Source organism: Cebus imitator, unplaced genomic scaffold (genome assembly GCF_001604975.1).
Source record: "Cebus imitator isolate Cc_AM_T3 unplaced genomic scaffold, Cebus_imitator-1.0 Scaffold465, whole genome shotgun sequence".
In the NCBI taxonomy this organism is placed as follows: Eukaryota; Metazoa; Chordata; class Mammalia; order Primates; family Cebidae; genus Cebus; species Cebus imitator.
The window spans coordinates 790,769-806,348 of NW_016107780.1; positions in this window are offsets into that span (position 1 = coordinate 790,769).

Below are 15,580 nucleotides of genomic sequence, written 5' to 3' on the forward strand. Positions count from 1 at the left end.
AGAGAGGTGAACATATGAATATTTACACATTGTTAGGCAGAGAAAATGTGATTAATTTTACCTCCAATTGATCAGTTATTCCTTATAGATTTCTTCACACCAGGTATCAGGTAAAGCCTACTTTTTAGTATAATTAAATAAATATAATATAATTTCATAATATAAATATTCCCTTTAGGTAATGCATAGTCTTTCGGGAAAAAAAAAAGTTTAGTCTCTCAGATTTTTGGCATCCTTTCTACCTTTCTCCAAATGGGCAGTGTGTGGCCCAAAAAGATAATCTCCAGTCTAGTCTAAGTGGGGTCAGCTGGATCAGTGGTTAACAGGATTATTAGTCTAGGGTTCCTGGACTAATAGCTATTGGGGTATTCATGGGTATAAAGTCTAGAGGCCATTAACTTTTGGTATCTAGATTTTTCCTCACTTAGGCTTGTTTCCATCAGCTTCTGGTTATAAATGTTTTAGCAAGCCTCTCCAGCACCTCAACTCTGTATCTCTTTAGCAGTTCTATAATATCTTAGGTTTATCTATCTGTAATTTAGTATTGCTTCCACAAAAATCATGCCTGCCTCATGTTGCAAGTGGCAGGTACAGTGTGTCTCCTAAAGCTTGTATCATTTCACTAACACCAATAGCAAAGTGTTAACCCACATGTTCCTGGGCTGGCCAGTACCTTCTGGAAGTTTCTAAAAGCCCTTCCCTGACTTGTTGGGCTTTGTCATCAATGTCTATATGTATTTATAGAGGATACAGAAGCTCTGTAGCTGATCAACTTATGTTCATACCTCTTCCCATCACCTAATTTTTTAAAATAATTATTCACGTGTTTTTTTTTTTTCCTTCTGCTTCTAAATCAGGGGTTCTCAATCAGTTGTTAGTACTGCCATCTTAAAGACACATTTGGAAATGCGGTCATGCTGTTGGTGGTGGGTGGTATTTTTACCTGTCACAATAATTGCAGAATTTTATTTTATTTTATTTTTGAGACCGAGTCTCGCTCCGTCGCCAGGCACCAGGCTGGAGTGCAGTGGCGCGGGATCCATAGATGCTAAACATCTTTTAATTTACGAGCAATAAAGAATTGACATTTCCCAAATGCTAATAGCACTCTTATGAAAAACACTGCCTTAGGATACAAATTCCTCAGACTCCAGGCAAGAAAGCCTCACAGCTTAGCTATGGTCTCTATAACCAAGGCAACACTGATTAGGCAAGCCTTCCCACGACCCTCCAGATGAAAGCCTTAGGCTGACTGAAAAGAAAAAAGTCATGGATCAGAAAAATGAAAGATATTATGGTCATTTTATGAAGTATGTACATACATTAGATGTTTGAATTTGTAATTTTTTTTCTAGTATCATTACATAGAGATGGCACATTAAACACAAGAAATAATATGTACATATGTGCATATATATTTAAAATCTACAGTAAAATGAGATTGTTTTATTGTGATAATTGTTGAAAAGGTACAGACCTGGCTTCACTGAAGTAGGCATCCCACTGGATGGACCTTGGCACACTTTATAGAAACAATATGTCATATATATTCCACAGCTAAACTTTTATCTAAACGTTCCTGGAAGACCTCATAGAAAGCTTAACTAATTTTTAAAATAATTTTGATGAGCTTTCTTAGAGATATAATATCCTGAACCATCCCTTTGCTAGTTGCCAGCTTTATGTCCAAAAAGACAAACAAAATTCACTGTTTTCAAAATAGCTTTGCAGTGCTTTTATATCCACTTCCCTATTCATTGGGCTCTTTATTAATTTTGTTTCTGACCCCTTTGCATGTGAGAAGAAGTTTCCATGTGAAAACAACTAAATGGAGTGCAAATAATTAATAAAATGTACCTTAGTTATTTTTTGATATCATTCAATCAGAATATTCCAACCTCTGTTTAATAATATCTATACAAAATGTATAATTGTCGTACAAAATTTCTAGAACTCTATTGATAAGCTTTGCATTTTGGAATCAGAATTCTCTATAACTTATGTAATATTGATTCTTAAGAAAATGTATAATATTGAAAATTCAAATTTAATATTTTTCACTGGAATGTGAAATATTTGTCAAAATAGACATTCTCTATAACTATCCCATAGTTTGCATTTAATTTTATTATCCTTTTTCTTAAAAATACATTTAGTACTGGGCATATTTCATGTCTGATGAGAGCAACACATTTGAATTGACTTTTTCATGGTAGATAAAATTAAAGAAGTTGCATGATGAATGTTTCTTGAGTTGTGAATTAAAATGAAGTGACTCAGAATCTGTGAAAGCTTTGGAGATGTTTTAATTTCAGAAAAAGGCAATGATGTGTGAGTTAGCACAAAAGTTACAAAATCCATAACAATATCCAGTACATTGTGTATACTCTGAATGTCTTCTGCCTCACAGCAGGCTTTAGGTGAATTAGCTGTTTTATTGACACTAATATCATAAGAGAAACTCATGTCATCTTTCAGAATTTTTTATTTGATTGATCTCTTTTTAGTTCTTCTGTAAAACATTAAATTGAAAATAAAGATAGCCTCTGCTAGAAGTTGCCTTTCTGTTGAGGTGTGTTTTGAGTCCATAACAAATTTTTTCTTTTGTTTTCAGTATTCACAATCTTGGTTACTATTTTACTGTTCATGCTCTGTCACCTTAATATGAATTTAATAATTTCTTTCTTTGTCTTCTGAATTTAGTAAATTTTGTTTGACATTTTGTGGTTTAAAGATACTGATAAGTATGTAAAATGATTTTTTAGTGTACTCTGAAATTATAATATGCAGTTCAAATTTTTCATGAGCAATGCAGAGCTGGAAACACGTTTGTATATTATGCTCTCTGACACTTGTTCAGTAATCTGTAATGAGGGACGGATTAGATAGTTAAATAAGAAAAGTCACAGAAGTATTTTAATACTGTCCAAAAAATGCAATGATAATCTGGCAAAGTTTGGGTATTCATTGGAGTACAAGAACCAAGCTTAAGGGACAGATAAAAAGGTTAATAGATGAAGACTTAGATGAAGTGCTTTGATTAGGTTGCTAAGAAACAGCATTTGCAGAAAGTTCAACTAAGTATCAATTTGTGAAACAAATGAGGAGTGTTTTTCCTAAAGATAGGTAAAGAGGAAAAGGCGGAGAGCAATAAGGCCTATAAATTAAGATATCTAAACATTTTCATGATGGAAGTTTGTTGTGTTTATGGAGATCAGAACATTGGAGGACTGAGATAATTTGTGAAATATTTTGAGATGTAAGATTTATTTATTTATTTATTTATTTATTTTTGTTTTCTTTCCTGGGCATAAAACACTAAGGTGTTACTAATATTTAGTAATTGCTATTTATGTGTTTCACTGATAAAAAAAAGAAGCAGTAAATCTCGATAGCCGTTTCTCTCTGGAACACATTGCAGACAGAAAAGACTCATTTTCCTTATGATTTCAGCCCCTATTCCAGAGTCTGTCTTTCTTTAAAATTGATTCCTAGACACAAAAAGAGCCAGTTGGTCTCTGATTACTGCACAACTGGCATGCTCAATTGTGTCTCCTTGTTTAAGTATTCAGCGAATCTTATTTATTGCTTGAAACTGAGCTTCAGCACAGTCTTAACAATCTCTGTTCTCCATTTCTTCCTTCCGCTGTTGCTGGCTCTGGTTCAGTTCTCCACAGATATAAGATGTCTGGGCATCCTTACCTTTCCCATCCTTCTCATATTCTTAACCCAGTGGGGTTTGAAGGTAGATCAGAGCTGCTTAGCTTCTAATTTTAGTAACAGACTATTTTATTATTGATGAGGATTATTCTCAGTATGTAAAATGAGTTTGACAAGGACAGTCCTTCCTACTTGTTTTTGCTGGTCAGTGGTACAAGTGGTACAAGAAACACTTCTGAATGAACTGCTTCTGTTAACATTTCCCAAGTCTTCTGGAACTCTATCAGGCTATTAAAAGATGTTTTGTAAAATATTTTCTTAAAAAATCAAATGTGTGTTTGAATTAAATGAAATTGAAGAGCTTTGTTTTCTCTCCAAAATATTTTTCTAATCCATCCTCTTCTCTACTTCCCCACTGTTACTCTGGTCTGAGAATCAACTCTTCATGTCCATTAAAAGCTTCAGTGCTTCCACTCTTGATTTCTACCAAATTCCCATAGGCTGCATCATGACATTTGCACAATTTAAATTATGTAACACTGGTCCCTACCTAAAAGCCTTTAATTCCTTTTCATTGCACCCATAATAAAATTTAAATTACTTTCCATGACCTTCAAAGCTTCTGCTCTTCTCATTGACCTCTCCCGTCACTTATTTGTAACCACATGGGCTGGTCATTTCGATCTTCTCCTGCCTATCTCTTCTGTTTTATTTAAGATCAGTTATAAGGTGAGGAAGAAAAGGATATTTTTAATACCTAGTGTTTCCTCATGTCTCATCAACACAACCATGTAAGCTTCAGGAGGATAGTGGTCTCACGTTTATTGTATGCCACTGTGTTCTCAGAGCCTAATACAGAGCCTGTTGCATAACTGGAACTCAACAAGTGTTTACTGATTTTACAGACAATTGTTTATTACAATTTTAACACGTTACTGTGCAATGTAGCAGTTCTCAAATTCAGGGTTGGAGATATTTGTTTGTTTGTGTGTTTGTATGCATATATGTAAAAATACAACTATTTACAAATAGATCTTACATTTAAATATATATTCATGTTATATATATATATAATAATATATAAATATATATATATATACCTTATATATATATATACCTTATATATAATATATATATAATATATAAATATATAAATATATATATATATAATATATATTAAATATATATATATATTTAAATGAAAAATTGCAGCTATACCAGAGCTGGGGACATTGTCTTCTTATAGATAGACTGGTTGTAAGACTTGCTTATTGTTCTCTCTTAGAATATTACAAAGATACATTATCTTCCTAGCAATGCTTTTTTTTGCATAAATAATCTACAGGAGACTTCAAAGATAAGATTTATGTTATATCAGTTAGAATACAAGCTGAAGCTCAATGCTCTTAAAGATCCTTCATATGCTTAGCAATACTGAGAAAAATATTTGTGGACATTTTCTTGAAAGGTTTTCAGTCCATTTTTAATCTAGTTATTACATTTTATACTTTGATGTAGTCAGACCATTATCAAGACATTCATTGGGATCAATGAACATTGGGATCAAACTGGTTTGGTGTAGAGTTGATTATTAACTGAGTTAGATTTTGGTTTATCATTGCTGCCGTATGTCAATGGACCTTAAAAGAAAGAGTCTGAAGCAGGTCATTGTATTTACTGGAATGATGTTATGGATGATGAGACCCATTCCGTTACATACTGTCCTCTCTGTTACGATCTCCACTTTATAATTTTCTTCACTCTCAAATAGAAGAATACTTGTTATTAATGCATTTGTTTTGCTCTATGAGCTTTGGAACATAGAGTATTTATTCAAGGAGGTTTGTTTTTTAAACATGATGATTAATATTTATGAAGCGCTTACCATGAGCTAGTGTTGTATGACCAGGAAAAATTAGACTCTTAGACACTTTGAAGGGTGAGGAGGAAATGGAATTTATTGGGCTAAATGGAAAAAACTCAGCAAAGGAAGAGCAGTTCCTGTTAACAGGCCTCCGTCTCACAAATTGAATCCCAGGTTACAACACAGGAACAAGAGAGGCCAGGCTCCTCCCTGCTGCAAAGGGCGCAAACTTCCTGAGGCTATGCCCCATCCTCCCAGTGCATAGGCTGGTGGGAGATTCTCTGGGGACCCCTTTTTACTTAGCTGTCTTACTAGTATCCTAGAAAATATTTTATATGGATTATTCCATTTAATTCTCAGAATCCTATGATATAGATATTGATATTATTCCTATTTTGCATATAAAGAAACTAAAAACAGAAAGGACAAACAATCATCCACAGTCATACAACTAGGAAATATTGGAATCAAATTGTGAACACAGCCGAGTTCAGTAGATTGCCTTCCACCTGGATCTAGCTTATTTTCCTAAACTTTTATTTTTTCTTTTGTCTTATTTTTTATCTGTTTAAGCAATCTTTAATAATTTTTGGAAAATGTGAAGTATAATGAAATAAAAAAGTGAGATATTAATCTGCCTTATCTAATGAGTACTATGGTCTATCACAAAGCTCAAATAAGTCTATAGGTAGGAATCAACGGAGGAAGTATAAGAAAATACATCTTTGTTAGAGTAAGCTATTTATCAACTATTATTATTTTCTATGTCCATATTTCAAACTTGACTGTGTTGTAAATTAAATTTCATATCTCTTGGATTACTTTTTCAAACCACACTTACAGGAAATCCAACTCGTTATGTTAGTAAAGATTAAACTATGCCTTATAGTCTTTCATATTTAGTCAATTACAATGAATGTTTGGTTTTCTATGGACTTCATTGAAATTAACAGTAACAATATGTTCTAAGACATACTAAAGAGTTAATTATCTACATAAGAGAGTTAATTTATATCTACAATTAAGGATTGCATATGACATTTAGGACTTGTTTCAGTTTCTGAGTCACAAATTTTAATTGTATGCATTATATATGTAATTCAGCCTCAAACAATTTTGGAATACAAAAGTATTGAATTAAATACATGAGTAGTTATGGTTCAAATTGCTCAAATTATGACTAGAAAACTTTTCTAATTTATCAATAAGACACCTATTTAAAAATTTGAGGTCAGTATGCTCAAAAATCCCATTAACCCTATTAAAAATTCCAGCTATTAAATATTATCTTTAATAATAAAAACTACACCTTTTCAAAAGTTCTATTAATTGAATCTAATATCTGACTACATCCACAACAACAGCACAACAAAAAATGAATCAAAGCTGTAGTAAATTTATCTTTATCTTAGGTCTCACTACCATCCTTCTTTGTTTAAGCTGCTACTATATTTTTCATTGATTACAACAAAAGTTCTCTAATTTCCCTGTCTAATATTTCACTCTTTGCAAGGTTCTAGTCCACTCTTCACTTAGCAATCAGAGCAGTCTTTAAACTGGCTTATCTGGCGATACCATTCTGCTTAAAACCCACGAAGGGCTCTGCATAACTCTAAAGAATGTTGCTTCATCTCTTGTCAAAGTGGCTTAGGATCTACAGTCTTCTCTCAGTCTCATCTCTTGCTCCTTTTTTTTTTTTTTAAAGCCATCCTAAGCTGCCTCAGTTCTGAGAATGAGTCCTGTTGTCTTTTGCATCTAGGCCTCCACACACTCTATGTAAAACAACTTTCTTCTTCATTTTTACCTACCGGACTCTTTAGGTTTCAACCTAGGTATTTCCTTCACTCAGTCTAAGGGAGGTGCTCCTTCATTGTTGTCCCATATCCCTTCCGAGTTTATCTCACCAGAGTGGTTGCTTATTTACCCATCTGCTGTTTTTCATGGGAGACTGAGGCCCACTATGGAGTCCTGATAAGATTGGTAAGCAACAACAAGGAAGGGGTCCTTGGTGAGGGAAAGCAAATGCTCTAAGAGATGGCTAAATGCAAACAACCAACTAGCACAACATCCTGTTCCTAAATACCTCTTTCCATATATAGCCTCTTTAGCACTAGCCTATAAAACTTCCCTCTAGCACCTGCCTCTTTGCAGACAGCCCCTTCTCTGCTGTGCTGCCTGTTGCTTCCCTTCAACATACATTGCCTGTAATAAATCTACGTTTGTTTACCTACGAATGTCTTGGTAAAATCCTTTACTACCCACTGTGACACCAGCCCCAGCCATCCACACCCACAACACCCACTTTAAAGGGAGTTTTAGTTCTTATTCTTTGTATAAGAATACTATGCAGACATAGTAAAGCATGTAATAACACTCAATAGGCCCTCAGTATATTTTCAACAAATAAAGGGATTTTCTGAATATAAATAGTATTTTAATATTCTCTTTTTTCTCTAGATATATCAGATTATTGATATAGCTGCCACTTGTACTGTCTCAACTTGAGTTCAAATCTTAATTCTTCTGTTTACTAGTTCTGTATTTCTGGGCAAATTAACCAGTCTTAGTATTCTCATTTTAAATTCTAGAAAAGAATGATGCTTCCATATGTTAAATAAACGTTTAACCTAAAGCTGCTATCTTACATATTTCAACTATGTCCATACATAGTAAACTATATAACCTAACTGGATGTCTAAACATCCTGTAGCCTACTTTTATACCAATCAGAGTTTCAGTTAATCACAGGCATCCACCTGTTCTAAGCACGCTCAATGAAGTCAAATGTTGAACTGTAACCACCCCAGCTGTTTCTTTACCTAACTTCACTCTCCTTTTTCTGCCCTCTCATGTTTTCCGACCATGCAGTAGCCCCAGAGTCTGAACCTATTCTTGTTCTGGAGACTGCATGATTTGAGAATGGTTCTTTACTCAATAAACTCTGTTAAATTTGTCTTAAATTTTTAATTTAACCCATAATAAGGTTGCAATGACTAGTGCTTGTGATAAGACATAAAAACACTTAGCCCACTGCCTGGCAACTACTAAGTATTTCTTCTTATTATTATATCAGTTTTATCGTATGACAAGTAGTATAACACAGCGGTTAAGAACTCTGGCTTTGAGAACAGATGCATGTACGTTCAAATTCTGGCTTGGCCTCCTCCTAGATATGAGACTTTGCTCTTTGGAAGTTTTCTCTTTTGTAAATGGGAATAAAAATAATGCCCACATTGAGGGATTGCTATGAGGTTTAAAAAAGATAGCGCAAAGAAAAGCTTAGCACATTGCCTCATACACAATGGAGGCTTAATACATGCTAGATATTGTTATTATTGATAACAAATTGATGTCTCTCCTAAAATCGGGAATTCACTGAAGTCACAGATTTTTGCTTCATTCATCTTTGAATTCATAGTGTAAACACAAAATAAAATCCTAAGGCACCCCAACCATCTGAATGGACTGCCCCCTCAACCAGGGCACTTTTAGAATTTAACCTGAGAGACTGGTTCAGGTCATGATAGGAATTGGGTTTCAGACAAGCCTCATTATACTCCTCCAGTGTTTACATCAATACAGACCTTTAAGTCTGTTAAGAAGCATTTACAATCTATTTTCTCTGATGCCCTTACCTGGAGGCTTCATCTTTATTATTAAACTTTGCTCTCCACAACCTCTTATTGCAACCCAGACATTTCCTTTCTATTGATCCCAGGTCTTTAGATAAACTCAACCAATTGTCAACCAGAAAATTTAAATCTACCATAACCTGAAAGCACACCACCCCTTCAAGTTGTCCTTCCTTTCTGGACCAAAACAATGTATAAAAGCAAGCTGCACCCCAACCACTTTGGACCCCTGTTCTCAGGACCTCCTGAGGGCTGTGTCATGTGCCACAGTCAGTCATATTTGGCACAGAATAAATTTCTTCAAATATTTTACAAAGTTTGACTCTTTTCGTCATCACTAGCATCAGTATTTACATTGGTGCCTTGCATGCAATAATATGTCTACTTAAAGAATAAAAATGGCCCCAAGAAGAGGAAAGCACTGAAGTGTCATTGTCCATGCACAGTTTTATGGGACATAGCATCATCCAGTTAAAACTGGGGTACCCTAGAGATGGAAGCAAGTTGTGGAAATATAATTTTGGAATGTAGAGACATTTCCAGTGAAAATAAACCTATCTGATGACTTTACCTTTAGAGAAACAAGTGTTAGGAGTTGAGAGAGAAATTCAGTAAGGTTAATTGAGAGAAGGTCAATGACAAATTTAATCTAATTCAAAATTTTGGCTATGATTAGTCTTGGGGAATAATTTCAGTACTAATCAAAAGAAATTAAAAAAAAAAAAGAATGGTCTAAGTAGACTAGTTTTGCATGGTATTATTGTTTGATGACAGCAACTGCATAGATAAGATAGTTTGGCAAATGGGCCCAGTATGTTTTCCAGAGCTGTGGTCTAGCTGACAGACTAGACCCTCCAGGGGAATATGCATTAATTAGTAAGCTATTAGTGACAATTGCTGCTAATTTGGGTCTTGTAATTAAGAGAATACAGAAAAGTGTTGACAACATTTTGAGGTAGGAGAAAGTTTGAAACAGCTTTTCTATAGCACATTTTTCTGTGATAGGAGACAAAGGTTATTTCGCCTGAATACATTCACTTTGTGATGGAAACTTCCTGTCTTCCTTTAAAAATGACAATCATGTACGGGCAAGAAATTAGTGAGAGTTCGCTTTATCATTCAGTTTTGAATTTCCCCCATATTTGTATATAAGAATACAAAATATTTTTTAAGTTACAGTCAAGTAAAAACTGAAGTTTTCTGTGAGTTTAACTCACATGATTACAAAAAAGAAAATGCTTTTCTCAATTTTGGTGAGCCGACAGAGGAAAAAACACAATAACTCAATAAGGATACGTGATTTTTAAAATCATACCTATAGATGGAATTCTTGCCATATAATGAAACAGAAGATGAGTTCCAGTTCACAAATGATAGGACAGTTTGCGGAGTTCCATGGACTATTTCTAGGGAAGCATCCATAGCAAGTGAAAATTATTTTAAAAATCAAGAATTTAAGGTCTGTGGAAATTCTCAAGTGTGTAAAACAAATGGAAAAATGTTTATTGAAGAAAATCTACTAAATCTTTTTCACAACACTGCAAGTCTGTGGCACTTGAGCCACAACGCCCTTCCTCTCTGTCCCATTCTCATCCAGTGTGATGAAGGCTTTGGCTTTGCTCTGGCAGGTATGACCAAGACAGGGGCCCTCTGTACTCTTAGATTCTAGTTGAGTGCTATGATATCTCTCCATGAAAGGCAGGGCACCAGCATTTCTCATTACCCACAACTGTGTTACAGAGGCCAAATTCCAGGTAAGCATGGCCAAGAGTTCAGGAGCTCCCTTCCTTCACTCCATCCCCAATAATAGAAGGGAAGCTTCACCTTAGCTGCCCCTGCAAAGCAGACGGAGAACACTGGAACCCCAAACACCCTTGCCACAGCTCACTTGTAGGTAGCGGTTTCATGCTGGGAGATGCAATCCTAGAAAGAACAAAGGTTACCATCCCTGGACTATGCCCTGCTCATGAAGCAAAGATGTTGCTCTGAGAGAAGCAGGCTCTCCACAGCAGTGGTTCAGAGAGGCAGACAGTCCTTAAGAATGTTACTGGTGGAACAGATCCGAGTTATCCCAAGTTACTAGTGGCTCTGCAGCAACTTTAGTCTTTGACTTTTTGGAAGAAAAATTCACCTGAGGGGCACAAAGCAGAAAAAGAAACCAAGGCAAATTTCAGAGCAGGAGTGGAAGTTTATTTAAAATTGCTATATATATATATATTTCATTTTGTAAATTTTTTGAGACTAAATCTTCCTCTGTTGGCACATCTAGCCATATTTTTTATTTTGTTATTATTATTATTATAAATTTTTTTGAGACAGAGTCTTGCTCTGTTGCCCAGTCTGGAGTCCAATGGCATGATCTCCACTCATTGAAACCTCCACCTCCCGGGTTCACGTGATTCCCCTGCCTCAGCCTCCAAAATAGCTGGGATTACAGGTGCCCACCCCCACACCTGGCTATTTTTTTTGTATTTTAGTAGAGATGGGGTTGCACCATGTTGGCCAGGCTGGTCTCAAACTTATGACCCCAAGTGATCTACCCACCTTGGCCTCCCAAAGTGCTGGGATTACAGACATGAGCCACCACGCTTAGCCTTTTAAAATTTTTTGTATTTTTATTTCATTACTTTTGACTACCTCCCTTATAATATTTTTAAAATTGTATTTATTTTCTATAGGTTATTGGGGTACAGGTGGTTTTTGATTACCTGAGTAAGTTCTTTAGTAGTGATTTGTGAGATTTGGGCGCACCCATCACCCAAACAGTATGCACTACACCCTGTCTGTAGTCTTTTATCCCCCACCCTCCTCTCACCCTTTCTCCCAAGTCCTCAAAGTCCATTGTATTATTCTTATGCCTTTGTGTTCTCATAGCTTAGCTCCCAGATATCAGTGAGAACATATAATGTTTGGTTTTTCATTCCTGAGTTACTTCATTTAAAATCATAGTCTTCAGTCTTATCCAGGTAGCTGCAAATGCTGCTAATTCATTCCTTTTTATGGCTGAGTAGTATTCCATCATATATATATATATATATATATATATATATATATAAAATTCCATCGTGTGTGTGTGTGTGTCCCACACTTCTTTATCCACTCCTTGATTGATGGGCATTTGGGTTGGTTCCACAATTTAGAATAGGAAAGAAATGAAGGTGTGTTTGGAAGAGACCCAAGCAGGCACATGAAGATTAAAAAGAAAAAAAAGGGGGGTAGGTATTTAACCTTGATCCTAAGGCTTTATAGGCTCATTTATTTCCCATGATTCTTCCCTTAGGGTGGGCTTCCTGCATGGGCAGTGCTCTCCTTATCCTTGGGAATTGAGCTCTGCAGTGTGTTTAGGAAGTAGTACACATGCCTATCTGAGGCTTTCTTCCTTTTTCTGGTGGAATGCACCATTTTGTCTCTTAGTGCGCACATATAGGAAGTTTTTTTCTCCCTAGTATCTGCATTCAGTTAACGCTTTAATGTTAACAAAAGCGTGGATCATCAAAAAATGGCCTCTCCCTGGTACCCTGTGTGGGCTGGCAAATTATTTTTAGAGAGGCAGTGTGACAATTGTCATACAGTAACCTGACATTCCTAATGGGTTGGGGGAGAGCCCTCTCCTGCCTCGCTCATGCCTATCTACTACCTGTAACAAGAACAGGGAGCTCCAAAGCTCTCCCCAAACAAATTGACTTGAAATAGAATGTGAGAAAAATCAAAGATAAAAGTACCCTAAAAAATAATTGTAGAAATTGAGATGAAGCTGATAGGTCCAAGAGAGCAAAAGCCTAAACCTAAGGCTAGCTAGTTTATGAGGAAGAACTGAGGAAAGAGAAATTGGACCCCTCATTTGTGCTGGTGGAAATGCAAAATGCAAAGATGCTTTGGGAAACAGACTAGGAGTTCCTAAAAAGTTTAAACAGAGTTACCCTATGACTCAGCAAGTCACTGTTGTTATATATGAAAAGAAGGAGAAACATGCCTTATCACTTTTTATGGCTGCATTGTCCTCCATTGTGTATATGTACCATGTTTTCTTTATCCAATCATCTGTTTACAAACATTTAGGTTGCTTCCAAATCTTGGCTATTGTGAACAATGCTGCAACAAATATGGGAGTGCAGATATCTCTGATATACTGATTTTCTACTTTGGGGCATATACCCAGCAGCAGAATTTCTAGGCCTTATGGTAGATCAAATTTTATTTTTTTTGAGGAACCTTCAAATTGTTCTCCACAGTGGTTGCACTAATTTACATTCCCACCAACAACATATAACGGTTCTCGTCTTCCCACATCTTAGACAGGATTTGTTATTACCTGAGAGATTTCATCACAAAGTCATGTTGAACTTTATATTAAATGCTTTTCCTTCGTCTGTTGAGATAATTTCTTCTCCTCCTTCCCCTTCTTCTTCTTCTCCTTATTCCTCCTCCTCCACTACTCCTCCTCCTTCTTCCTCCTCCTCCTCCTCCTCCTCTTCTTCTTCTTCTTCTCTTCTTCTTCTTCCTCTTCCTCTTCCTCCTCCTCTTCCTTCCTCCTCCTCCTCCTTCTTCTCTCCTTCTTCTTTCTTCTTTCTTCTTTTTCTTCTTCTTCTTCTTCCACCTTTTGATGGAATTTTGCTCTTATTGCCCAGGCTGAAGTGCAATGGCATGATCTTGGCTCACTGCTGCAACCTCTGCCTCCCGAGTTCAAGTGATCCTCCTGCCTCAGCCTCCCAAATAGCTGGGATTACAGGCATGTGCCACCCCGTCAATATGTTGATATAATGTATAACATTTATTGGCCGAGCGCGCTGGCTCACGCCTGTAATCCCAGCACTTTGAGAGGCCGAGGCAGGCGGATCACCTGAGGTCAGGAGTTCGAGACCAGCCTGGTCAACATGGTGAAACCCCATCTCTACTAAAACTACAAAAAAAAAATTAGCTGGGCATGGTGGCGTGTGCCTGTAATCCCAGCTACTCAGGAGGCTGAGGCAGGAGAATTGCCTGAACCCGGGAGGTGGAGGTTGCAGTGAGCTGAGATCACGCCATTGCACTCCAGCCTGGGTAACAAGAGCGAAACTCCGTCTCAAAAAAAAAAAAAAAAAAAAACTAAAAAACATTTATTGATTGCACATGTTGAATCATCCTTGCATTCCATTTTAACTGGCACCTTTGTCAAAAATGAGTTTTTTTGTAGGTGTATTAGACTGTTCTTGTATTGCTATAGAGAAATACCTAAGACTAGGTAATTTATAAATAAAAATGTTTTAATTCGCTCATGATTCTGCAGGCTATATGGGAGGCATAATGTTGGCATCTGCTGGGCTTCTGAGGAGGCCTCAGGGAACTTACAATCATGGCAGAACGTGAAGGCAGAGCAGGCTCATCTTACATGGCCAAAGCAGGAGCAAGGTGGCAGGGAGGTGATACATACTTTGAACAACCATAACACATAAAAACTCACTCACTATCATGAGGACAGTACCAAGTAGGAAATCCATTCCCATGATCCAATCAACCTCCCACCAAGGTCCACCTCCAACATTGGGGATTATAATTCAACATGATATTTGTGTAGAGACACAGATCCAAATGATGTCATTCTACCTTTGGGCCTTCCCAAATCTCTTGTCTCACAGGTACACTAGGGAGTGCACCATAACATCACATGGAAGATGCCAAGGCTATGGTTTGCACCTCTGAATCAGCAACTTGAGCTGTACCTGGATCCCTTTGAGCCATGGCTAGAGCTGGAGTGGCTAGAATGTAGAGAACCGATTCCCAAGGCTCTGCAGGGATGCAGTGCCCTGGGCCTGGCCCACCACACCATTCTTCTATACTTGGACTTTGGGCTTATTTTGTGAGGGGCTGCTGAGAAGACCTCTGAAAAACCTTTCAGAGCTTTTTGATGTTGTCGTGGTATTAGCACTTGGTTCCTTCTTTTTACTTAAGCAAATTTCTGCAGGCTGCTTGACTTCGTCTCCAGAAAATGGGATTTATTTTCTACCACGTGGCCAGGCTGCAATTTTTTCAAACTTTTATGCTGTGCTTTCCTTCTAAATATAAGTTCCAGTTTCAGGTCATTTCTTTGCTCCTGTGTATGAATACAGGCTGTTAAAAGCAGCCAGGCTACATCTTGAATGCTTTGCTGCTTTTAAATTGCTTCTGCCAGATACCCTAAAACAATACTCTCAAATTCAAAGTTTCACAGATCTCTAGAGCAGGGAACAAGGCAGCCACGCTATTTGCTAAAGCATAACAAAAGTGACTTTTGCTTCATTTCCCAGTAAGTTCCTCAACTATATCTGAGGTCACCTCAGTCTGTCCATCTCTGCCCGTATCACTATCAGCATTTTGGTCACAACCATTCAACAAGTCTTTAGGAATTTCTAAGCTTTCCCTCATCTTCCTGTCTTGTTGTGATCCCTCCAAATTCTTCCAACCTCTG